At 43.1% G+C, this 26689-nt stretch overlaps 1 non-coding gene and 2 pseudogenes across 1 annotated transcript; all 3 read right to left on the bottom strand.

Moving 5' to 3' along the window:
• Positions 1-197: 197 nt before the first annotated feature.
• Positions 198-3006, bottom strand: LOC124461412 (annotated as a pseudogene).
• A 329-nt stretch (positions 3007-3335) lies between these two features.
• Positions 3336-3515, bottom strand: LOC124461409. The gene has a single exon (XR_006955049.1). It is a non-coding gene; the product is annotated as a 5.8S ribosomal RNA (ribosomal RNA).
• A 647-nt stretch (positions 3516-4162) lies between these two features.
• LOC124461410 lies at positions 4163-6142 on the bottom strand (annotated as a pseudogene).
• Between the last annotated feature and the right edge of the window lie 20547 nt (positions 6143-26689).

The raw sequence follows: 26689 nt of genomic DNA, 5'->3' as shown, positions 1-26689 counted from the left end.
AGTGTCCACTGTACTTGAGCACGTGCTCACACACACACTCGCACTGTCACTCACACGCACAGTCTCAACTGGTAAACAAGTTACCGTTGCTTGGCACACTAATCCACTTGTTTACGACAAGTGAGCACTTCACCGTTTCAATCGGTGTCTCTGTTTTGCACTTATGCAATCTGTTTTGCGTTCAGATTCGTAATCAAACGACCGCGACACAACCGCACGCAACGACAGTCCAAACAGACTGAGTAGATAGGACAGTAGGAATCTCGTTAATCCATTCATGCGCGTCACTAATTAGATGACGAGGCATTTGGCTACCTTAAGAGAGTCATAGTTATTTTTTTTTTTTTTTTTTTTTTTTTTTTTTTTTTTTTTTTTTTCTACCTTAGAGAGTCATAGTTACTCCCGCCGTTGACCCGCGCTTACTTGAATTTCTTCACTTTGACATTCAGAGCACTGGGCAGAAATCACATTGTGTCAACACCCGCTAGGGCCATCACAATGCTTTGTTTTAATTAGACAGTCGGATTCCCCAAGTCCGTGCCAGTTCTGAATTGATTGTTAATTGATAATCGTTATAATTTAAAAGAACTAATTAAAAATTAGTATTCTTAAAAATTTTAGCAAGAAAGTTCCACAATTGGCTACGTAACTAACTATCCGGGGAACAAATAACTATCATAAATGATAGAAACTCTATTTACCCAGAACGAGCACATAAACCATGTTATTGTTTCCCAATCAAGCCCGACTATCTCAATCTTCAGAGCCAATCCTTATCCCGAAGTTACGGATCTAATTTGCCGACTTCCCTTACCTACATTATTCTATCGACTAGAGACTCTTCACCTTGGAGACCAGCTGCGGATATTGGTACGGCCTGTTGAGAAGTTTGCGTATCCCCACCATAAATTTTCAAGGTCCGAGGAGAAAATATCGACACAACAGTATATGTCATGCTCTTCTAGCCCATCTACCATATCTCTCTGCGAAAGACTTCCATGGTAGTACGGCTATAAAACAGAAAAGAAAACTCTTCCGATACCTCTCGACGGCTTCTTTATGGTCGTTCCTGTTGCCAGGATGAGCACGAGGCCCATATTTAATAACAAACGGATACTCAACAGGTTACGGAATTGGAACCGTATTCCCTTTCGTTCAAAATTATTCAAGTGTTTTATTATTTATTATTTCATTTGACATTTTTAAAACTTGAAAATTTTCGGCTTTCGCCTTGAACTTAGGACCGACTAACTCGTGATCAACCACTGTTCACACGAAACCCTTCTCCACTTCAGTCCTCCAAGGTCTCATTCGATTATTTGCTACTACCACCAAGATCTGTACCAATGGCGGCTCCATGCAGGCTTACGCCAAACACTTCTAAGCACACCATTGTACCTTCCTACTCACTAAAGTTTCAAAATTTATATTATAAATAATATAAATCATCTACTTTAGCGGTAATGTATAGGTATACAACTTAAGCGCCATCCATTTTAAGGGCTAGTTGCTTCGGCAGGTGAGTTGTTACACACTCCTTAGCGGATTTCGACTTCCATGATCACCGTCCTGCTGTTTTAAGCAACCAACGCCTTTCATGGTTTCTGTATGAGTTGTTAATTTGGGCACCGTAACATTACGTTTGGTTCATCCCACAGCGCCAGTTCTGCTTACCAAAAGTGGCCCACTGGGCACAATATATCATAACCTTAAACTTCATATCAAGAAAGTTAAGGTTCTTACCCATTTAAAGTTTGAGAATAGGTTAAGATCGTTTCGACCCTAAGGCCTCTAATCATTCGCTTTACCAGATAAGATTATTTTATATAACATTTAAATGCACCAGCTATCCTGAGGGAAACTTCGGAAGGAACCAGCTACTAGATGGTTCGATTGGTCTTTCGCCCCTATACTCAATTCTGACAATCGATTTGCACGTCAGAACTGTTTCGGTCTTCCATCAGGGTTTCCCCTGACTTCAACCTGATCAAGTATAGTTCACCATCTTTCGGGTCACAGCATATATGCTCAAGGTACGTTCCAGTTAGAGGTATAAATAATATAAATATCATTATACATAACTATATAGAACGCCCCGGGATTGTGTTAATTATCTATAAATAGTTAAAAAACTAATCCCATTATTAGTCAAGTTAATTATGCTATTAGGTTTATATCCCAATAACTTGCACATATGTTAGACTCCTTGGTCCGTGTTTCAAGACGGGTCCCGAAGGTATCCTGAATCTTTCGCATTGTTAATCATACAAGTGCATATAATAAACACAGAAAATCAATGATAATCATGCTATTATATAATTCCGAAAAATTAACGCACTGTATTCATATAAATCTATCAACACTTTATCAAATTAATGACATTTATTCTATGTTAAAATGCAAGCAAAATAATTTAAATAAACTATAAGTCATATTTTATGATAAATTTGGTTTATGTTAATAGATTACAATGTCCTTATATGGAAAAAATGCACACTATTATTATAATATTATTAAAATATTAAAACTCTAATGATGAATTTTCCATAATGGATATTCAGGTTCATCGGGCTTAACCTCTAAGCAGTTTCACGTACTATTTAACTCTCTATTCAGAGTTCTTTTCAACTTTCCCTCACGGTACTTGTTTACTATCGGTCTCATGGTTATATTTAGTTTTAGATGGAGTTTACCACCCACTTAGTGCTGCACTATCAAGCAACACGACTCTTTGGAAACACCATCTAGTAATCATTAACGTTATACGGGCCTGGCACCCTCTATGGGTAAATGGCCTCATTTAAGAAGGACTTAAATCATTAATTTCTCATACTAGAATATTGATGCTCCATACACTGCATCTCACATTTGCCATAAAGACAAAGTGACTTAGTGCTGAACTATTTTCTTTCGCTCGCCGCTACTAAGAAAATCCTTGTTAGTTTCTTTTCCTCCCCTAATTAATATGCTTAAATTCAGGGGGTAGTCCCATATGAGTTGAGGTTGTATATACACACAAATATATTATTTAATATATTAAAACCATTGTTAATTTTTACTTTAAGTGAAGAATAATATTATGACACAATTATTTTTTCATTTCATATCATTAATAAGAGGCAATTCTAGATTAAAATTTAATATTTTTATGCTAGACATTCCTCAGTATCATTTGATTTGAAAAGAAAATTATACATCTTCGTTTTTCTCATACATATGTGAGCCAATGTGTTTCAATTATTATTAATATTATGAATATACATATATATCCAATAATATACCATATGCTTTAATATTTCGTAAAATATTAAAACAACTTATTTAGCATAGTCTTACAACCCTCAACCATATGTAGTCCAAGCAGCACTCTAAAATTAATTAAAGTACCATAACAGCATGGACTGCGATATGCGTTCAAAATGTCGATGTTCATGTGTCCTGCAGTTCACACGATGACGCACAGTTTGCTGCGTTCTTCATCGACCCATGAGCCGAGTGATCCACCGCTTAGAGTGATTATTAAATTGTTTGTTTATTTCATTACGTCAATAATATTTTTATTGAAAGAAATTAAAAATACACCATTTTACTGGCATATATCAATTCCTTCAATAAAATCTTAACCCAAACGAATGCTGCGAAATGTCTTAGTTAACATAAGTGATTGAATACTGGACTTGACAAAATTTAAAAACTTGAAATTTAAAGTAAACTATCAATTTATGTAAAACGTTAACCTTAAATGCAGGTACAACATTGTACATTTGGGATGTTGCTTTAACCAATGTATGCCCAAACCAACAATGGCCAATACATTACGCAACGCCTGTATATTATGGTACATATACACGCAGATAAATAAAGATATACAAAAATCATTTTCAATCTCCGATCGGAATACATAATTCAAGAAGAGTTAATATATTTTTTTTCTACCGTCAATTGTTATATATTTATACTCATTTTACTTTATTTAAATTTAATTTAATTTAATTTAATTTTCAAATCAATATGTTTAATCGACTTCCCCTGATCAGATTTAATAATAATAATAATCAATTTCATTTTCATTTTATGCTCTCATCTTCAATTTCATTTTCATTTTATATATCTTTATATTAATTTGGTATTTATTTATTTTAATAACGGTTGGAAAATACAATAATGATCCTTCGCAGGTTCACTACGGAAACCTTGTTACGACTTTTACTTCCTCTAAATAATCAAGTTCGGTCAACTTTTGCGAAACAACCGTAACACGCAAGGCGTCACAGTGATACGTCCGGAGACCTCACTAAATAATTCAATCGGTAGTAGCGACGGGCGGTGTGCACAAAGGGCAGGGACGTAATCAATGCGAGTTAATGACTCACACTTACTAGGAATTCCAAGTTCATGTGAACAGTTTCAGTTCACAATCCCAAGCATGAAAGTGGTTCAGCGGTTTACCCGGACCTCTCGGTCTAGGAAATACACGTTGATACTTTCATTGTAGCGCGCGTGCAGCCCAGGACATCTAAGGGCATCACAGACCTGTTATTGCTCAATCTCATTATTGCTAGACGCAATTTGTCCATTTAAGAAGCTAGTGTCCTTATAATGGGACAAACCAACAGGTACGGCTCCACTTATATAAACACATTCAAACACAATAAACATTTTACTGCTACCATGAATGAAGGCAATATAAGCTTCAACACCATAATCCTGAAGATATCTATTTAATATATTTGAGTCTCGTTCGTTATCGGAATTAACCAGACAAATCACTCCACGAACTAAGAACGGCCATGCACCACCACCCATAGATTCGAGAAAGAGCTATCAATCTGTCTTACACACTTATGTTCGGACCTGGTAAGTTTTCCCGTGTTGAGTCAAATTAAGCCGCAGGCTCCACTCCTGGTGGTGCCCTTCCGTCAATTCCTTTAAGTTTCAGCTTTGCAACCATACTTCCCCGGAGCCCAAAAGCTTTGGTTTCCCGGGAAGCGACTGAGAGAGCCATAAAAGTAGCTACACCCAATTGCTAGCTGGCATCGTTTATGGTTAGAACTAGGGCGGTATCTGATCGCCTTCGAACCTCTAACTTTCGTTCTTGATTAATGAAAACATCTTTGGCAAATGCTTTCGCTTAAGTTAGTCTTACGACGGTCCAAGAATTTCACCTCTCGCGTCGTAATACTAATGCCCCCAAACTGCTTCTATTAATCATTACCTCTTGATCTGAAAACCAATGAAAGCAGAACAGAGGTCTTATTTCATTATCCCATGCACAGAATATTCAGGCATTTGAAGCCTGCTTTAAGCACTCTAATTTGTTCAAAGTAATTGTACCGGCCCACAAAAACACTCGATTAAGAGCACTAATGTAGGTTTTTAAATAGGAGGAATATATAAAAAGTACAAGTACTTAATTACATATAAGAACTCCACCGATAATACGCTTACATACATAAAGGTATAGTACTAACTACAAATGTATGTTGTACTACCCGTATGAAGCACAAGTTCAACTACGAACGTTTTAACCGCAACAACTTTAATATACGCTATTGGAGCTGGAATTACCGCGGCTGCTGGCACCAGACTTGCCCTCCAATTGGTCCTTGTTAAAGGATTTAAAGTGTACTCATTCCAATTACAGGGCCTCGGATATGAGTCCTGTATTGTTATTTTTCGTCACTACCTCCCCGAGCTGGGAGTGGGTAATTTACGCGCCGCTGCCTTCCTTAGATGTGGTAGCCGTTTCTCAGGCTCCCTCTCCGGAATCCAACCCTGATTCCCCGTTACCCGTTGCAACCATGGTAGTCCTAGATACTACCATCAAAAGTTGATAGGGCAGACAATTGAAAGATCTGTCGTCGGTACAAGACCATACGATCTGCATGTTATCTAGAGTTCAACCAATATAACGATCAATTGATCGCTTGGTTTTAGTCTAATAAAAGCACACGTCCCAGAAGGACCGTGTTTTAATTAGCTCTAGAATTACCACAGTTATCCAAGTAACTGTTAACGATCTAAGGAACCATAACTGATATAATGAGCCTTTTGCGGTTTCACTTTTAATTCGTGTGTACTTAGACATGCATGGCTTAATCTTTGAGACAAGCATATAACTACTGGCAGGATCAACCAGAATAATGTTATGTATTAAATGTGTTGTTAAATAACAATAAGTTTTATGATTTTTAACAAACACATATTTTTAAATATTTAAAGATACTTGACAATATGATATATTTTTGAATAAAATAAATTAAAATACATATATTATTTGTGGTAACATTCTACGAATACGGCCATAATTTAATAGCGTTCATTTTCGTTTTTCATTAATTGAATATATTTAATAAATTTGTTCAAAAATATCTTTATTTTGACACTTACAAAATATATAATCACATTTGCTTTAATTTTGCTCATTTCAAAAGAAAATAAACATTTGTATTTTGATATTAAATTTAAAATTTAACTTGAATTTGGCATTTAATGCGTGAAATTATATATCAAGTAAAACCATCATTCACATTAAGTGAGATGAGTGTTTTATAATTATAAGAAATTAATTCAATAATAATAATTTGATTTTAATAATGGAAATATTTTTGCTCTATATAAGTGACATATTATTTAAGTTGCAAACATAACAAGATTTATGATGCATACTTATTTACTCTTCTTATATAAAAGGTTAAGGATTATGAACAATTAAACTAAGAACTAATTTAATGCCCATAATCTTTACTCAAGTATTAACGATAAATCCAAATATAACCAGTGAATAAACTTCAGCAGAGAGAACGATCCTAAGATCGTTTCATCATACACCTTAGAATACTTTGGTAGGCTTTTTCATTATCTTTTGCATTTGACATATTAACGTTGAAGTAGAGCAGCCTTCAACATGACTGAACAACCACTGTTCATCATGAGTAGGTTTTGTGCCACATACTCTTGAAATGGATCATTTATATATGAAGGTACCACTCAACAATAAATTTTCATATGTATTTTTATAAATACCATTAAATTTCAATATAATAAATAAATAAATAGACATTGCCGATTATAAATGCATAAGACATATGTATTTAAGAATTTTACCAATATTACATATGACTGACCATGCTCGACATCACACCACCTAAGTAGGTTTTGTGCCTACTCTCGAAATTGACCATTTATGTTTGAAGGTACCACTCAACAATAAATTTTCATATGTATTTTTATCAGTCTTGTTGCGATCTCCAAACCAAACGGACGTGTGTGCGGATAAAGCCCAGTAATAACAAACGGTAATCGAGAAGAAAATATCAAAACAAAACCAAATAATAACTGTTGTTGCGGAGCACGCGCTAATCAACATTAGTCGGTCCCGTTACTTACTCCTGGTTGGTCAGCCAATCACTGAACCTAACACAAAAACTATTGCATACTTAGTGCGCAAACAAAAATAAAATTGTAAAAAGTGCAGCATACTTGTGGGCTTTGCCCATAAAGAATACTGCCTCAACTTTCCGTCATTATGAGCAATAATGAAGCACCAAGCGGCAGTATTAATGCCACATCAGCACCCTGGCAAGGACAAATCTGGAAAACAGTTCCGGCAAAACGAAAAGGAGGCTCTCCCAAAATAAAGCGCAAGAAGAACGTTTGTCAACAAAGGTCTTCATCGAGCAGCTCGGATTCATCCATGTCGGTGGAATCTGAATCTGAATCCGATGACGGTTCGCCAGAGCCCGGCGAAGTCCTGCGCAAAGCCCAAACCAAGGACAAAGACCTGTCTACGAACAACACCAACAGTTTTGCTCTGCTTGCAGAAACCAACACCAACCCGGGTGTCACCCCCGCTGCTGATACCACAGGCAACAAACGTGGTAAACCCAAGACCCCGCCCATTTTTATTCCGGCTGTTTCAAACATTGCCTAAATGCAAAAATTCATTAAGAAATCCATCGGTAAGGACTACTCCTACAAGGCAGGTAAAGACGGCGAGGTCCGCGTGATGACTGCCAATGCTCGAGACTACAAGCTCCTCATAGCAGCCCTGGAAGCCGATAATAGATCGTTCTACTGCTACCAGCTGAAGCAAGAAAGAGCCTACAGAGCGGTGATCAGGCACCTGCATCATACCACCTCCCTTGAAGACATCCGAGAGGAATTGGCAACTCTTGGACACCCAGTTCGGCATATCATCAACGCCAAAAATAGACACACAAAGGTCCCCATGCCCATTTTTTTCGTCGACTTCGAGCCAGCCGTTAACAACAATGAAGTATTTTCCATCAAGCGCCTTTGCAACGCAGTCGTAGCCATAGAGCCCCCTCGTAAGGTCAGAAACGTCGTTCAATGCCACAAATGCCAGGAATTTAGGCACACACAGCACTTCTGCAACATGCCTGCCCGATGTGTCAAGTGCGCAGGCAACCACATATCTTCAATGTGCACAAAAGTCAAGGAAGCCCCAGCCAAATGCGTTCACTGCAACGGTAACCACACTGCCTCCTACAAAGGCTGCAGAGTGTATAAGGAAGTGGCCAAGAACACACTGCGAACAGCAAACCAACCCACGAAAACCAACAACGCAACCAACAACGCAACCATGCAGAATGCTTACACTAAGCATGTCTCATCTGGATTATCATATGCCAACGCTGCCAAAGGCGCTTCCTTCCCTGGTAACATTCCTACAACAGGATTCAACCTCCCACCCCTTCCCCCGCTCCCGGAACCCAACTCCCAATCCTCCCAGCTGGAGCAAATCATCAAGGTCATGCATGCTCAATTGGTTCAGATGACTCAAATGTTCACCTCCCTAATGGCAGCCTTATGCAAATAGGACTCAAACTTGTATCTCGGAATGTCAACGGCCTATGCAAAAGCTGGGCAGAAATCGACCTTTATTTAAAACGCAACCGCACTGACATAATGCTCCTATATGAAACACACCTTACCGACAGATCCTACTTCAAAATCCAGGGATTTGATTTGCTTCAGGCGAATCATCCGAGCGGCAACGCCAGAGGTGGTGCTGCCATACTTATAAAATCCACAACAAAATACACTGAGAATGCTCCGTTAACTCTTCCTTGGCTGCAAGCTGCATCAATAGTCATCAGCACATCACTCGGACTCCTGACAATTGCTTCATGCTACATCCCTCCACGACACGCAGTCGACACGCAAATGTTTCAACAAGGCCTGAGCACTTTCGGCAACAGGTTCCTCATTGCAGGTGACTTCAATGCCAAGCACTCATGGTGGGGCTCAAGGCTAAACAACCCAAGGGAATTGCCCTCAGACCTTGTGTCAACACGCTCAACCTGACGATCGCCTCAACTGGTCAGCCAACATACTGGCCAACCGACCCAAACAAGGTTCCTGATGTCTTAGACATTGTTATTACCAGAGGCATTCACCTCAGCAGAATCGTCGTGGCTGATGAACCAGACCTGCTGTCTGACCACAGCGCAATTAAAATCTGGGTAGACATCCCTGCTGAAGTCAAGAAACGCAACACTCGGCTGCTTAGGGGAAACTCTAACATTGAACTCTTCCAATCCATCTTAGAGGACGTAGTCAACCCATCAGTTTGCCTCAATTCTGGCGGGGACATTGATGAAACCGTCGAAAAACTTACCCTCGACATTTGTGAAGCTGCTACCTCTTGCACACCACCTGCACGAGCCACACAACCCCGTTGCAACCAAAGGGACAAGTTTGCCTGGTCAATTGAGATATCAAATGCAATCAGGAACAGGAGAAGACTTCGAAGAGTTTGGCAACTCAGTCGCAATCCAGTTGACAAAACAGCACTAAACAGAGCCACTAAACACCTGAAGACTCTATTCTTTGATCAAAGAAATGCAGCTACTGCTGAATATCTGAAGAACCTTGAGCCCAACAACCCTGAGAAAAGTCTATGGAATGCGACGAGATACCTCAAAAGACCTACTAGCAGAAAAGTTCCTATTCGAGGTACCAGCGGAGACTGGTGCAGATCACCAGAGGAGAGATCAGGCAGAGGAGTTTGCCACTCATGTAGCTAATGCCTTCTCCCCTTTCAACGACACCACAGACTTCCTAGAGTCACCATGTCAAATGGCCCTCCCCATCAGTAGAGTTTCCCCGGAGGAAGTAAAAATGGAAATTGACAGGCTAAAAACAACAAAAAGCCCAGGATACGACGGTATTGACGCGGTCACCCTGAAGCTTCTCCCGCCACGAGCAATCCAACACCTCGCGTGCCTGTTCAACGGTATATTCGATCTTAGTCACTTTCCATCCCAATGGAAATGTGCTGAGATCGTAATGATACCAAAACCAGGCAAACAGGAAAGCGACCCCGCATCATACCATCCGATCAGTATCCTGGCGCTTCTCTCGAAGGTATTCGAAAGAATACTTTTGGCTAGAGTGCTGCCGTTGCTGGACGATATTATTCCAGACCACCAGTTTGGTTTCAGGCAACACCACGGAACCCCCGAACAATGTCACCGCATCGTCCAAAGATTGCTCAATGCCTTCGAGGAGAAAAAATATAGTTCACCCGTCTTCCTGGACATAAAGCAGGCGTTCGACAGAGTTTGGCACGAGTGACTCCTGTTCAAACTCAAGTCTTTGCTCCCAGCCCCTTTCTTTCTCTTGTTTAAATCATACCTGGCCGATAGAATCTTCTACATCAGATGTGACACTGTGGTATCCCGAATTGAGAAAGTGAATTCAGGTGTCCCACAGGGAAGCGTCCTCGGCCCCATCTTATACACCATATACACGGCTGATCTCCTAGCTCTCCAGTCACACGAGCTACTAATAGCAACCTATGCTGATGACACTGCATTTATAGGAACAGCCTCAACTCGAAGTCAAGCCACCGAAATTGTGCAAAGGCAGCTGAACATTATTGAGCCTTGGCTGCTCAGATGGAACATCGCCGTAAACTCAGCAAAATCCAACCACATCACTTTTGCTACACGTATGGGTGACTGTCCTTCAGTCAGTCTGCACGGGACTCCCCTGCCCACAGTCGACAAGGTGAAATACCTCGGCCTCACCCTTGACAGAAGACTTAACTGGAAGGCTCACATCAGCGCAAAGACAACTCAGCTTAATCTGAAGGCAAGAAGGATGCACTGGCTCATCGGTCACAGATCGCAGCTCAGCATATCAAACAAGGTGCTGCTGTATAACGCTATACTGAAGCCCATTTGGACATACGGCATTCAGCTATGGGGCACGGCAAGCCATTCCAACGTTGAAATCCTGCAAAGATTTCAAAACAAGCTTCTGCGCAAACTGTTGTGCGCCCCGTTCTACGTCCGAAACTCAGTCCTGCATAGGGACTTGAATATCCCATCAGTCCACAGGGAGATTCCCAGATATGGGGTCCGCCACCTCGGCAGACTCACCAGTCACACCAACAGGCTTGCAGCTGACCTAACAGACGATCATTGTCTTCGCAGGCTGAAGAGGTTGCATCCCCTTGACCTCCCCTTCCAGACAGACCACAATTGGTAGTGCTAGCCGCAATTCTTTAATTTCGGGCAGTGAAGAGTGATGACCCCAAATCAACAAATCCTGCAGCGGCCTTTCATTTGATTGTATTTCAATGTAATGTACTATGGTTGTCAACAAATTTAATTATTGTCCTACAATGGACAGATTTTAAATATACTTACATACAAAAAAAAAAAAAAAAAAAGTGTATTTTTATAAATACCATTAAATTTCATTATAATAAATAAATAAATAGACATTGCCGATTATAAATGCATAAGACATATGTATTTAAGAATTTTACCAATATTACATATTTTTTTTTTTTTTTTTTTTTTTATTTAACGGGGATCTCCTATTTACAATCTGTCCGATTTGTGGACAATAAGTAAATTATGGGGCGTGACAGTGACTTAGGGAATTGAATTTTACAACAAATATAACAGACTATGATGTTTAGGCAAAATCATCGTTAAGGTTAGGGTATTTAGGGTTATGTTGGTGGGGGGAAGGGTGGCGTTGGTGGTGAGAGCCAGTGAGCTGATCACTCCTCGCGGGCTGGTAGGTCCAATGGATGGAGTCTTCTTAGGCGGCCGGTGGTAGTGCTGTTGTCTAGAAGATTTATGGCCAGCTGGTTGGGGTGCCTGTCGAGACGCTCCAGATGAGCCTTGCTGAGCCTAGCTATTTCGTCCTGAACCCAGGGCATGTTGAGTTCCTCATGGATCTCTAGGTTGGTGGTGTATATATGCGCATTCGATATTATTCTGAGAGCCTTGTTCTGGAAGGTCTGAATGAGATCACAATTTTTGCGGCTGGCTGTACCCCAGATTGGAATCCCATATGTCCACATGGGCTTCATGATGGACTTATAAATAAGCATCTTCATGCGCAGCCGCAGTGTCGACCTTCTGCCTATGAGCCTTAAATCCAGCAATAGCCTCTTGTTTTTCAAGTGAGACTTCCAGGTCAGTCTCCTGTCCAGAGTGACACCCAGATATTTGGCATAGTCGGATGAGGGTATTATGCATTCATCCAACTGGAGGGGGGACAGTATCCTCTTTTTAGGGTGAATGTAACTTGTGCTGATTTCTCTGTGTTAACCGCCATGTTCCATCTTTGCAGCCATGCACCAGTGGAATCAATTTGCTCTTGCATTAGATTGCCAGCAGTCTGTGACGATTGATCCACGGTTAAGAAAGCAGTATCGTCTGCATACGTGGCTGTGAGCACTCTTGGGTCTTCGGTTGTCGGCATGTCGGCTGTATACAGAGTGTACAAGACTGGGCCCAGAACGCTTCCCTGGGGGACTCCGGCCTTGACGTTTTTGATTCCAGATATTGCATCTCCGCATCTCACATAGAACATTCTGTCCTTGAGGTAAGAACGTAGCCATAGGTAATGTGTCGCTGTTAGTGCGATCTTCAATTTGTACAACAGCCCAATGTGCCAAACTCTGTCGAATGCCTGTTTGACGTCAAGAAAGACTGCGTTGCAGTATTTCTTCTCCTCAAATGCTTTCAGTATTTTGTCCGTGATCCTATGGCACTGCTCGGGTGTGCCATGGCACTCTCTGAAGCCAAACTGGTGATCAGGGATCAAACCGGCCTCGTCCAGTGTTGGTCGTACTCTACGCAAAAATAGCCTCTCAGCTATTTTGGAGAATACGGCCAACAAACTGATCGGACGATAGGAGGCGAGATTGGCTGCAGGTTTCCCAGGTTTTGGGATCAGGATTATTTCGGCGCACTTCCACTGGGTGGGAAAGTGTCCTATCAGGAAGCATTTGTTAATGATGTTTAGGAGGAGCTGAACAGCATTCGTCGGGAGGGCTTTAATCGCTAGAATGTCTATACCATCATAGCCAGGGGATTTGGAGGCTTTCAGCTTGCCGATCTCTGCTAGCAGTTCTTCAAAATCAACCGTCTCGATAGGAAGGGCCATTTGGCAGCGTATATCCAAAAAGTTCATCGTAAGCTCCGCATCGAGTTGGGAACATCTGTTGAAGGGGGTGAAGGCCTTTGACAAGTGGGTGGCGAAGGCTGCTGCCCTGTCGCTGTCTGTGCGGCACCACGTACCATCTTCCTTCCTAAGAGGCTCCTTCCTCATGATGGGTCTTTTGATGTTTTTAGACAGCCGCCAAAGGTTGTACTGCTGGTCGCCAGGCTCGACTTTGTCCAGAAAGCTTTCCAAAGAGTTTCGGCGGAGTCTGTGTAGGAGCTCTTTGAGTTGCTTGGCCGCTCTGTTGAAATCTGCCTTATCCCTGGGGTTGCGAGAATATTGCCACACACGACAAAGTCGCCTCTTTTCCGCAACCAACGATGATAGCTCCGGGTTCCAGAAATGCGCGTTCCTACGTGGAACATTATTGGTATTTCTGGTTGGTGTCGGAGTGGCTAGTGAGGCCGCATTATGGATGGCAATGTTGAGTTTTTCAACAGCATCGTCCAAATCCTCCTCGGAGTTGAGCTGAACAGTGGGGTCAAGGTTGCTTTGGAGCCATGACTGGTAAACTTGGACGTTTGTGTTACGCTTAAACATCCTGCTTCTGCAACTGTTGGTGCTGGCTGGCATGTTAACGAGAAGCTTGACTGCGCAGTGGTCAGAGCAGAGATCTATATCGTTGCTGGCAATAACCCTGTGTCTATGCAACCCCTTTGAGACAGCGAAGTCCAGAAGGTCTGGGATTTTGTTGGCGTCCATGGGCCAGTACGTGGGCTCTCCAGTGGAGTGGCAGTCAAACCTGCTGTTCGCTATGCAGTTAAACAAGGCTCTGCCCTTGGGGTTGATAATGCGGGATCCCCACCAAGTATGTTTTGCGTTAAAGTCTCCTCCAATAATGAAGCGAGTACCTAAGCTATCAAATAGGTTTTGGAACGAGGATTGAGCAACGTGGTGTCTTGGAGGGCAGTAGACGGCCGCAATAGTAGTGTCTCCGGTTGGACTTAAGACTCTTACTTTGGCGCACTGGGCCCAGGGCTCCTGGTACGCAGGGAGTTCCACATACTTGATACCCCTTTTGATGACTATTGCTGCACCTCCGCGCGCAGTTCCGTTGGGATGATTGGCAGGTATGACGTCATAGCCGTTAATTGAGAAATAAGAATTGCTTGTAAAGTGGGTTTCTGAGACGAGTAGAATATCAACATGTTTAGTTATCAGAGCGTGCTCGACCTCTTGCCTGCTCTTACACAGGCCGTTCGCATTCCATATTAGTATATGGAGGCTTAGTTGCATAGCTTGGCCATGAGAGACATGAGCATTTGCGACAGCGCCGCAAACTGGTCTAGCATTTTATACATCATACTCTTGATTCGTTTCTTATTTCCCCAATTACTGGTTGTTCTTGCTGCTGCTCTTGCTGCAGGGGCGACTTTTGTGATCTTCTAAGAGCGTTGGCGAATGTTAAGCCAGGTGTGACGGCTGTAGCGTTGGCGAATGTTAAGCCAGGTGTGACGGCTGTAGAGATGGGGCCTGATGGTCGAGCAGGCACCTTTGTCTTGGAAGGTAGTGTTCCTTGGCTTTTAGGTACACCTTGCATCCTTTGAAAGAGGCAGTGTGCTCTCCTTGGCAGTTCGCACAGCAGGGAGGGGCCTCTTTGGGCTTTGGGCACTCGGCAGTGTCGTGGTGACTTGACTTGACATGACTTCCACACTTCACGCAGGCAAAGCGAAGTCCGCAATTCGCTTTGGTGTGTCCAAATCCTTGGCAGCGATGGCATTGGACTACCTCTTTCGACTTGTAAGGGGGCTCGATAGCGACGATGCAGCTGCATAGTCGCTTGATGGTAAACGCTTCCTTATTGTTGCTGGCAGGTTCAATGTTTACAAAGAAGATCGCCATTGGCTTCTTTGTGTGATGACTGAGACCATTTTTGATATCGTTGCCTCTGACGGTGTGTCCTAAGGCAGCTAGCGCATCCTTAATATCGGCTGGATCAGTTGAGTGGTGCAATCCTTGATGACGATGCGGTATGCACGCTCGTCCTTTGGCTGAAATGTTTGAAAGAGCTTCGACTTTTCAATTAAGAAGTTTTTGAGCTTAGTGAAGCTCACTTTGTCAGGTGTATTAATCCTCACACATCCGTCTCTGCCCGACTTGTAGGTAAAGTTCTGCTTTCCAATGACAGCAGATACGTCCGATAGCATGTCCTTTATGTTAACAACACCCGGAACAAAGATTGGGGGGGGGCTTTATTATCCGCACAGGTACTCTGGGGGCCTGCTCTTGGATTGCTTCTCCTCCTTCCATTTCATCGTCGTCGTCCTCCTCTTCCTCATCACTTGAAAGAATTTGGAACCTGTTGCTGCTACTTGAGCCTCCTTGTTGCCAATATTCGGAGCATTGGTGATACCGGATTGTCGCTTTGTGTGCAATGGGGTTTTTCTTTTCATTTCCCCAGGCTCGGTGCTTGAGGAGCTATTGTCGCTTTCGCTCATATGGATGACTCTCTTGGCTTTGGGTTTGGTTTGTGAAACCTTAACCTGTTTTGGCATTGATGCACCTCTTGCATGATTGGTCTCCACTGACTTTGGCTTTGGGCTATACTGCCACGATGGTGATGTTGGTATTGGTGGGTTGGTTGTGGATGGCGAGTCCATTTTGCCTATTAAGGCCACCTCCGCCTACAAGTCTGTGATGATTATAAAATAACTCTATGCCCGAAAGTATGCAACACTTTTCTGTCACCCTCTGATTCGCTAGCCAATCAGATAATATGAGCTTAAGGCACCGTTACTTGGTGCAGTCTTTGCAAGTTTGTCAAAGAGAGATAGAGAGTACGATTCCGATTTTTTTTTTTTTTTTTTTTTTTTTTTTGTATTAAGTTACTTCCATGTGATTTATGGAAGGATTATTTGGCCTTCCCGTATCGAACAGGTTAACGCCACAGCGAGATTCCGATTTTTAATTGTCCGCGAACACGTCCGTCTGCTTCAACTGTCAACACCATATTGAATATTACATTTTTTTTTTTTTTTTTTTTTTTTATTTAACGGGGATCTCCTATTTACAATCTGTCCGATTTGTGGACAATAAGTAAATTATGGGGCGTGACAGTGACTTAGGGAATTGAATTTTACAACAAATATAACAGACTATGATGTTTAGGCAAAATCATCGTTAAGGTTAGGGTATTTAGGGTTATGTTTGTGGGGGGAAGGGTGGCGTTGGTGGTGAGAGCCAGTGAGCTGATCACTCCTCGCGTGCTGGTAGGTCCAATGGATGGAGTCTTCTTAGGCGGCGGGTGGTAGTGCTGTTGTCTAGAAGATTTATGGCCAGCTGGTTGGGGTGCCTGTCGAGACGCTCCAGATGAGCCTTGCTGAGCCTAGCTATTTCGTCCTGAACCCAGGGCATGTTGAGTTCCTCATGGATCTCTAGGTTGGTGGTGTATATATGCGCATTCGATATTATTCTGAGAGCCTTGTTCTGGAAGGTCTGAATGAGATCACAATTTTTGCGGCTGGCTGTACCCCAGATTGGAATCCCATATGTCCACATGGGCTTCATGATGGACTTATAAATAAGCATCTTCATGCGCAGCCGCAGTGTCGACCTTCTGCCTATGAGCCTTAAATCCAGCAATAGCCTCTTGTTTTTCAAGTGAGACTTCCAGGTCAGTCTCCTGTCCAGAGTGACACCCAGATATTTGGCATAGTCGGATGAGGGTATTATGCATCCATCCAACTGGAGGGGGGACAGTATCCTCTTTTTAGGGTGAATGTAACTTGTGCTGATTTCTCTGTGTTAACCGCCATGTTCCATCTTTGCAGCCATGCACCAGTGGAATCAATTTGCTCTTGCATTAGATTGCCAGCAGTCTGTGACGATTGATCCACGGTTAAGAAAGCAGTATCGTCTGCATACGTGGCTGTGAGCACTCTTGGGTCTTCGGTTGTCGGCATGTCGGCTGTATACAGAGTGTACAAGACTGGGCCCAGAACGCTTCCCTGGGGGACTCCGGCCTTGACGTTTTTGATTCCAGATATTGCATCTCCGCATCTCACATAGAACATTCTGTCCTTGAGGTAAGAACGTAGCCATAGGTAATGTGTCGCTGTTAGTGCGATCTTCAATTTGTACAACAGCCCAATGTGCCAAACTCTGTCGAATGCCTGTTTGACGTCAAGAAAGACTGCGTTGCAGTATTTCTTCTCCTCAAATGCTTTCAGTATTTTGTCCGTGATCCTATGGCACTGCTCGGGTGTGCCATGGCACTCTCTGAAGCCAAACTGGTGATCAGGGATCAAACCGGCCTCGTCCAGTGTTGGTCGTACTCTACGCAAAAATAGCCTCTCAGCTATTTTGGAGAATACGGCCAACAAACTGATCGGACGATAGGAGGCGAGATTGGCTGCAGGTTTCCCAGGTTTTGGGATCAGGATTATTTCGGCGCACTTCCACTGGGTGGGAAAGTGTCCTATCAGGAAGCATTTGTTAATGATGTTTAGGAGGAGCTGAACAGCATTCGTCGGGAGGGCTTTAATCGCTAGAATGTCTATACCATCATAGCCAGGGGATTTGGAGGCTTTCAGCTTGCCGATCTCTGCTAGCAGTTCTTCAAAATCAACCGTCTCGATAGGAAGGGCCATTTGGCAGCGTATATCCAAAAAGTTCATCGTAAGCTCCGCATCGAGTTGGGAACATCTGTTGAAGGGGGTGAAGGCCTTTGACAAGTGGGTGGCGAAGGCTGCTGCCCTGTCGCTGTCTGTGCGGCACCACGTACCATCTTCCTTCCTAAGAGGATCCTTCCTCATGATGGGTCTTTCGATGTTTTTAGACAGCCGCCAAAGGTTGTACTGCTGGTCGCCAGGCTCGACTTTGTCCAGAAAGCTTTCCAAAGAGTTCCGGCGGAGTCTGTGTAGGAGCTCTTTGAGTTGCTTGGCCGCTCTGTTGAAATCTGCCTTATCCCTGGGGTTGCGAGAATATTGCCACACACGACGAAGTCGCCTCTTTTCCGCAACCAGCGATGATAGCTCCGGGTTCCAGAGATGCGCGAGTATTACATATGACTGACCATGCTCGACATCACACCACCTAAGTAGGTTTTTTGCCACATACTCTCTAAATCGACCATTTATGTTTGAAAGTACCACTCTATAATAAATTAACATTTTTTCCCCATACAATAAAAGGGCTTTTTAAGAAATCACCAAAGTATAAAACATTCGTATGTGATATGCATATTCCCATATGATATGGATGTTCCCATACGATAAATGGGCGATATTAATATTTTTAGTTTTTAGTAAAATTTTTTTTCATATACATGGTCGATATTAAATAAATCCCATACGTTATGATATATTTTCATATGATATGAAAAATTTTAAATGTTGAGTAAATTTTTTTTTTTTTCATATGAATGGGCGAAATTAAATAAATCGCATACGTTATGATATATATTTTCATATGATATGAGAAATTTTGAATGTTGAGTAAATTTTTTTTTTTTTTCATATATATGGGCAGTCTTGCTGCGATCTCCAAACCAAACGGACGTGTGTGCGGATAAATCTTAAGACTAACAAACGGTTATCGTGAAATAATCAAAACAAAACCAACAAATAACTGTGCTTGCGGAACACGCGCTATTCAACCATAGTCTGTTCCGTTACTTACTTCTGATTGGTCAGCCAATCACCGAAGCTAACATAAACTATTGCATACTTACTGCGCCAACAAAATTGAAAAAAGTGTAGCATACTTGTGGGCTTTGCCCATAAAGTTTACTACCACAACCCTCCGTCACTATGAGCAATAACGAAGCACCAAGCGGCAGTAATAATGCCACATCAGCAACCTGGCAAGGACAAATCTGGAAAACAGTTCCGTTAAAACGCAAAGGAGCCTCCCCAAAAATAAAGCGGAAGAAGAACGTTTCCCAAAAAAGGTCTGCATCGAGCAGCTCGGATTCAGCCATGTCGGCGGAATCTGAATACGATGACGGTTCGCCAGAGCCCGGCGAAATCTTGCGCAAAGTCCAAGCCAAGGACAAATACTCGCTCACCAACAACACCAACAACACCAACAGTTTTGCTCTGCTTGCAGAAGCCAACACAAACCCGGGTGTCTTCCCCGCTGCTGATATCACAGGCAACACAGGCAACAAACGCGGTGAACCCAAGACCCCGCCCATCTTTATTCCGGCTGTTTCAAACATTGCCGAAATGCTAAAATTCATCACGAAATCTATCGGTAAGGACTTCTCCTACAAGGCAGGTAAAGACGGCGAGGTACGTGTGATGACAGCCAATGCTCGAGATTACAAGCTCCTCATAGCAGCCCTGGAAACCAATAATAGAGCGTTCTACTGCTATCAACTGAAGCAAGAAAGAGCCTACAGAGCGGTGATCAGGCACCTGCATCATACTACCCCCCTTGAGGACATCCGAGAGGAATTGGCAGCCCTTGGACACCCAGTTCGGCATATCATCAACGCCAAAAACAGACATACAAAGGTCCCCATGCCCATTTTCTTTGTTGATTTCGAGCCAGCCGCCAACAACAAAGAAGTCTTTTCAATTAAGCGCCTCTGCAACGCAGTCGTAGCCATAGAGCCCCCTCGCAAGGTCAGAAACGTCGTCCAATGCCACAAATGCCAGGAATTTAGGCACACACAGCACTTTTGTAACATGCCTGCCCGATGTGTCAAGTGCGCAGGCAACCACATATCTTCAATGTGCACAAAAGTCAAGGAAGCCCCAGCCAAATGCGTTCACTGCAACGGGAACCACACTGCCTCCTACAAAGGCTGCAGAGTGTATAAGGAAGTGGCCAAGAACTCACTGCGAACAGCAACAGCAAGCCAACCCACGCTAACCAATAACGCAACCACGCAGAACGCTTATACTAAGCACGTCACTAGTGGCTTATCATACGCCAACGCTGCCAAAGGCGCTTCCTTCCCTGGCAACATTCCCACAACAGGATTCAACCTCCCACCCCTTCCCCCGCTCCCGGAATCCAACACCCAATCCTCCCAGCTGGAGCAAATTATCAAGGTAATGCACGCGCAATTGGTTCAGATGACCCAAATGTTCAACTCCCTAATGGCAGCCTTATGCAAATAGGCCTCAAACTTGTCTCATGGAATGTCAACGGCCTATGCAAAAGCTGGGCAGAAATCGACCTTTACTTAAAACGCAACCGCACCGACATAATGCTCCTATGTGAAACACACCTTACCGACAGATCCTACTTCAAAATCCAGGGATTTGACTTGCTTCAGGCGAATCATCCGAGCGGCAACGCCAGAGGTGGTGCTGCCATTCTTATAAAATCCACAATAAAATACACCGAAAACGCTCCGCTAACTCTTCCCTGGTTGCAAGCTGCATCAACAGTCATCAAAACCTCACTCGGACTCCTGACAATTGCTTCATGCTACATCCCTCCACGTCACGCAGTCGACACGCAAATGTTCCAACAATGCCTGAGCACTTTTGGCAACAGGTTTCTCATAGCAGGCGACTTCAATGCCAAGCACTCATGGTGGGGCTCAAGGCTAAATAACCCCAAGGGAATTGCCCTCAGACCTTGTGTCAACACACTCAACCTGAGGATCGCCTCAACTGGTCAACCTACATACTGGCCAACCGACCCAAACAAGGTTCCTGATGTCTTAGACATTGTTGTCACCAGAGGCATTCACCTCAGCAGAATCGCCGTGGCTGATGAACCAGACCTGCTGTCTGACCACAGCGCAATCAAAATCTGGGTAGACACCCCTGCTGAAGTTAAGACACGCAACACTCGGTTGCTTAGGGGAAACTCTAACATTGAACTCTTCCAATCCATACTAGAGGACGTAGTCAACCCATCAGTTCGCCTCAACTCTGGTGGGGACATTGATGAATCCGTCGAAAAATTTGCCCTCGACATTTGTGAAGCTGCTACCTCTTGCACACCACCTACACGAGCCACACAACCCCGTTGCAACCAAAGGGACAAGTTTGCCTGGTCAAATGAGATAACAGATGCAATCAGGAACAAGAGAAGACTTCGAAGAGTTTGGCAACTCAGTCGCAACCCAGTTGACAAAACAGCACTTAACAGAGCCACTAAACACCTGAAGACTCTATTTTTTGATCAAAGAAACGCAGCTACTGCTGAATACTTGGAGAACCTCGAGCCCAACAACCCTGAGAAAAATCTATGGAATGCGACCAGATACCTCAAAAGACCCATAAACAGGAAAGTTCCCATTCGAGGTACCAACGGAGACTGGTGCAGATCATCAGAGGAAAAGGCAGAGGAGTTTGCCACTCACGTAGCTAATGCCTTCTCCCCTTTCAATTTGTGCACGCAGGCCGAACGAGACGACACCACAGACTTCCTAGAGTCACCATGTCAAATGGCCCTCCCCATCAGCAGAGTCTCCCCGGAGGAAGTAAAAATGGAAATTGACAGGCTAAAAACAACTAAAAGCCCAGGTTACGACGGTATTGACGCGGTCACCCTGAAGCTTCTCCCGCCACGAGCAATCCAACACCTTGCGTGCCTGTTCAACGGTATATTCGATCTTAGTCACTTTCCATCCCAATGGAAATGTGCTGAGATCGTAATGATACCAAAACCAGGCAAACAGGAAAGCGACCCCGCATCATACCGTCCGATTAGTCTCCTGGCGCTTCTCTCGAAGGTATTCGAAAGAATACTTTTGGCTAGAGTGCTTCCGTTGCTGGACGATATCATTCCACACCACCAGTTTGGCTTCAGGCAACACCACGGAACCCCCGAGCAATGTCACCGCATCGTCCAAAGATTACTCAATGCCTTCGAGGAGAAAAAGTATAGTTCAGCCGTCTTCCTGGACATAAAGCAGGCGTTCGACAGAGTTTGGCATGAGGGACTCTTATTCAAACTTAAGTCTTGGCTCCCAGCCCCTTTCTTTCTGCTGTTTAAATCATACTTGGCTGATAGAATCTTCTACATCAGATGTGACACTGCGGTATCCCGGATTGAGAAAGTGAAGGCAGGTGTCCCTCAGGGAAGCGTCCTAGGCCCCATCTTGTACACCATATACACGGCTGATCTCCCAGCTCTCCAGTCACACGAGCTACTGATAGCAACCTATGCAGATGACACTGCGTTTATCGGAACAGCCTCAACTCGAAGTCAAGCCACCGAAATCGTACAAAGGCAGCTGAACATTATTGAGCCTTGGCTGCTCAGATGGAACATCGCCGTAAACTCAGCAAAATCCAACCACATCACTTTTGCTACACGTATGGGTGACTGTCCTTCAGTCAGTCTGCACGGGACTCCCCTGCCCACAGTCGACAAGGTGAAATACCTCGGCCTCACCCTTGACAGAAGACTCAACTGGAAGGCTCACATCAGGGCAAAGACAACTCAGCTCAATTTGAAGGCAAGAAGGATGAACTGGCTCTTTGGTCACAGATCGCAGCTCAGCATATCAAACAAGGTGCTGCTGTACAACGCCATACTGAAGCCTATCTGGACATACGGCATCCAGTTATGGGGCACGGCAAGTCACTCCAACGTTGAAATCCTGCAAAGGTTTCAAAACAAGCTTCTGCGCAAACTGGTGCGTGCCCCGTTCTACGTCAGGAACTCAGTTCTTCATAGGGATTTGAATATCCCATCAGTCCACAGGGAGATTCCCAGATATGGGGTCCGCCACCTCGGCAGACTCACCAGTCACACCAACAGGCTTGCAGCTGACCTAATAGATAATCATTGTCCTCGCAGGCTGAAGAGGTTACATCCCCTTGACCTTCCCTTTTTGGCAGACCACAACTGGTAGTGCTAGCTGCACCTCCTTAATTTCGGGCAGAGAAGAGTGATGACCCCAAATCAACAAATCCCGCAGCGGCTTTTCACTTTTATTTGACTGTATTTCAATGTAATGTACTATGATTAACAAATTTAATTATTGTCCTACAATGGACAGATTTTAAATATACTTACATAAAAAAAAAAAAAAAAAAAAAAAAAAAAAAAAAAATATATATGGGCGATATTAAATAAATCCCATACGTTATGATATATTTTCATATGATATGAAAAATTTTGAATGTTGAGTAAATTTTTTTTTTTTTTCATATAAATGGGCGAAATTAAATAAATCCCATACGTTATGATATATATTTTCATATGATATGAAAAATTTTAAATGTTGAGTAAATTTTTTTTTTTTTCATATAAATGGGCGATATTAAATAAATCGCATACGTTATGATATATTTTCATATAATATGAGAAATTTTGAATGTTGAGATTTTTTTTTTTTTTTTTTTCATATATATGGGCGATGTTAAATAAATCCCATACGTTATGATATATTTTCATATGATATGAAAAATTTTAAATGTTGAGTTAATTTTTTTTTTTTATATATTTGTTGAATCTACTCTTAAATTAGAGCCTAACAACAAGTTTGAGATATTTTTCTTAGACTAGTACTTAAGATAAATCCTGGGATATTGCAGGCGGCCCTAATCACTTGTTATTGGGTTGGTCTGTCATTTCTTTTAAGACGAGTTCTATTATTAGTTCGCGTAAGGCAATTGGCAAGAACATTTGGGTGTGCATCCAATTTCGCAGAATACTTTAGTTGTTGAGTACCTATTTCAGATTTTACGCTAGGTATATTTAGATCATTTTGAATGTTGTCGTTTCGTATATACCACGGGGCCCCCGTGATTGATCTTAAAATCTTCGACTGCGCTCTTTGTATAATATCGACATTGCTGGTACTTGCATTTCCCCATAGTACGGCTCCGTAAGTCCAGATGGGTTTCGGTACGGAGTTGTATAGGAGGACTTTATACTCCAGACGTAGAGGGGACCGAGCATTGATGATCCAATGTAGGCTACTTGCTTTCAGTTTAAGCTGTGACTTTTTTGCTTCGATGTGCTTGCGCCAAGTTAGTCTTCTGTCTAGGTGGATGCCAAGGTAAGTGACATCCACGGCTTGAGGAACTGGTACGTTGTTTAGCATTAGCATTTGTTTGCGTTTCTGCTCGTTGACCCGAATACGCCAGGTTGCTAGCCATTCCTCTACCACCTTAAGGTGTTCCTCTAGGTTTCCAGAGGCTTGTATTGGGCATTTGGATCTGCTAAGGATTGCCGTGTCATCGGCAAAAGTGGACGTTGTAAGTCCTAAACTCGTTGGTAAGTCTGCAGTGTACAGCAGGTAGAGCAATGGGCCGAGTACACTGCCTTGCGGTACACCAGCTTTGATCTCAAAATCAGCGGAGACGGAGCCATTACATCTTACAGCGAATTTCCTATTGTAAAGGTAAGATTCCATGAGTTTGTGTGTGTACTGTGGCAGTTTTTGCCGGATTTTGAACATCAGACCCTCCAGCCAAACTCTATCGAAAGCCTGGGCAACGTCGAGAAAGACAGCCCACAGTATTCTTTTAGTTCGACTGCTGTTCGTATTTCGGATGTTATGCGATTGACTTGTTCAATTGTACCATGTTTTTCGCGGAAGCCAAACTGGTGTGAAGGGATTGTGTTCTCCGATGCCAGAAATGAGTTTAGGCGGATCTGCAGGACCTTTTCAAAAAGCTTCGAAAGACATGGCAGCAAACTAATTGGCCTATAGGATGATGGCTGGGTTTTGTCCTTTCCCACTTTAGGAATCAGGAATTAGGATGATAGTGGACTTTTTCCATGTTCTTGGGAAGTAGCCAATTTTTATTATAGCGTTGAACAGTTTGCAGATATATTGTATTGCAATGATAGGGAATTCTAGGATCATTTTCGGTGTGATTAGGTCATGGCCATGGGCTTTTTTCGGCTTTATGTGGTTTTTAATAACTGCAGTGATCTCGTCCGATTGGAGTTCCGAGTACTCTCTATCCGTTAATGTGTTCGAAGGGGGAAGTACAGATGAGTTTGATGTTGGATTTGGCTGGAAAACCATTTTAAGATGTGTGGCAAATACGGATGCCCTCTCTTTGTCACTGCGGGCCCATCCACCGGTTGGACTCCTTATCAGTGAAATTGTCTCTGTAGGAGCGCTTAAAGTTGGGTGGGCTTTCCACAGAGGATGTTTAGTGCTGGTTGGACTGAGCTTTTCTATGTATTTCCTTTGAGCCCAGCTTTCCTCTTGTCTTAACGCCTTGGAGAGGTTGCGATTAGCTTGGCTTAGGCGAAGTTTTGCTGCTGGTGATCGAGTAATCTGCCATTCTCTTCTTAGACGTCGTTTTTCCGTTACTAATTGTTCTATCTGCCGGTTCGTAGGCCTGTCAACAGGTTTGGTGTAAGAAGAGGCATGTGGAGTAGATACTCTTGCTGCAGCTCCCATCATCGACTCAAGTGCAGAGACGCACATATCAATGTCCTCTGCAGCATCCAGTTTCGGCGGACAGTCAATGTGGGCACTCATGTACATTTTAAATTTAAGCCAATTTGTTTTGTTGTTTGTAAGCCTATATGGGCGATCAAGTACTTGAGGTCTTGTTAATAATGTGAATAGCACTGGAGAGTGATCGGAAGTTAAATCTAGCAGTGTTTCCGCAGTGATCCGATTACGTGGAATCCTCTTGGTTACTGCGAAATCAATCAAGTCAGGCACTTTCTGTGGATCTGTGGGCCAATAAGTAGGCCTACCCGGTGAGACGCAATCCATCTTATTGAGAGGGTTGACTATTGTGTTGTACAACTACTTTCCTTTAGGATTTACCAGGCGAGATCCCCAGTGCGTATGTTTGGCGTTATAGTCCCCTGCTGCAATGAAGCGATCTCCGAGTGTGTTAAAGAAATCGGTAAATTCCTTTTCAGAGATTGAGAAGCGTGGTGGGCAGTACAGGGCAACCAATGTAGTGTTGCCGCAGCTGGTTTGGACGGTTATAGCAGTTGCTTGTAGGTGCTGTGTTTCAAATCTGTTGAGGAACGAGTGTTTTATACGGTTTTTGATTAGGATACCAGTCCCGCCATGAGCTTTTCCGTCTGGATGGTTTGTTGCGTAGAAGGTATATTTTGGTATTTGAAAATTATTTATATTTTGATATTAAATGTGTTTCCGAAATCAGCAAAACGTCGATTTCACTTGAGTCTAGGAATAGTTGCAGTTCATTTTTGTGCTTGGAGATGCCGTTAGCATTCCAAAGACATAGACGTAGGGAAGCCGTTATTTATTCTCGATAAGCTTCTGGATAAGCAGGTTTTGATTCCGCATCAGTTCGTGCATACAGTTTTGCATGAACGTCATAAA

This window comes from Drosophila willistoni, unplaced genomic scaffold, assembly GCF_018902025.1.
Source record: "Drosophila willistoni isolate 14030-0811.24 unplaced genomic scaffold, UCI_dwil_1.1 Seg43.1, whole genome shotgun sequence".
NCBI classification, from domain to species: domain Eukaryota; kingdom Metazoa; phylum Arthropoda; class Insecta; order Diptera; family Drosophilidae; genus Drosophila; species Drosophila willistoni.
This window is presented reverse-complemented; position numbering and strand designations above follow the sequence as displayed.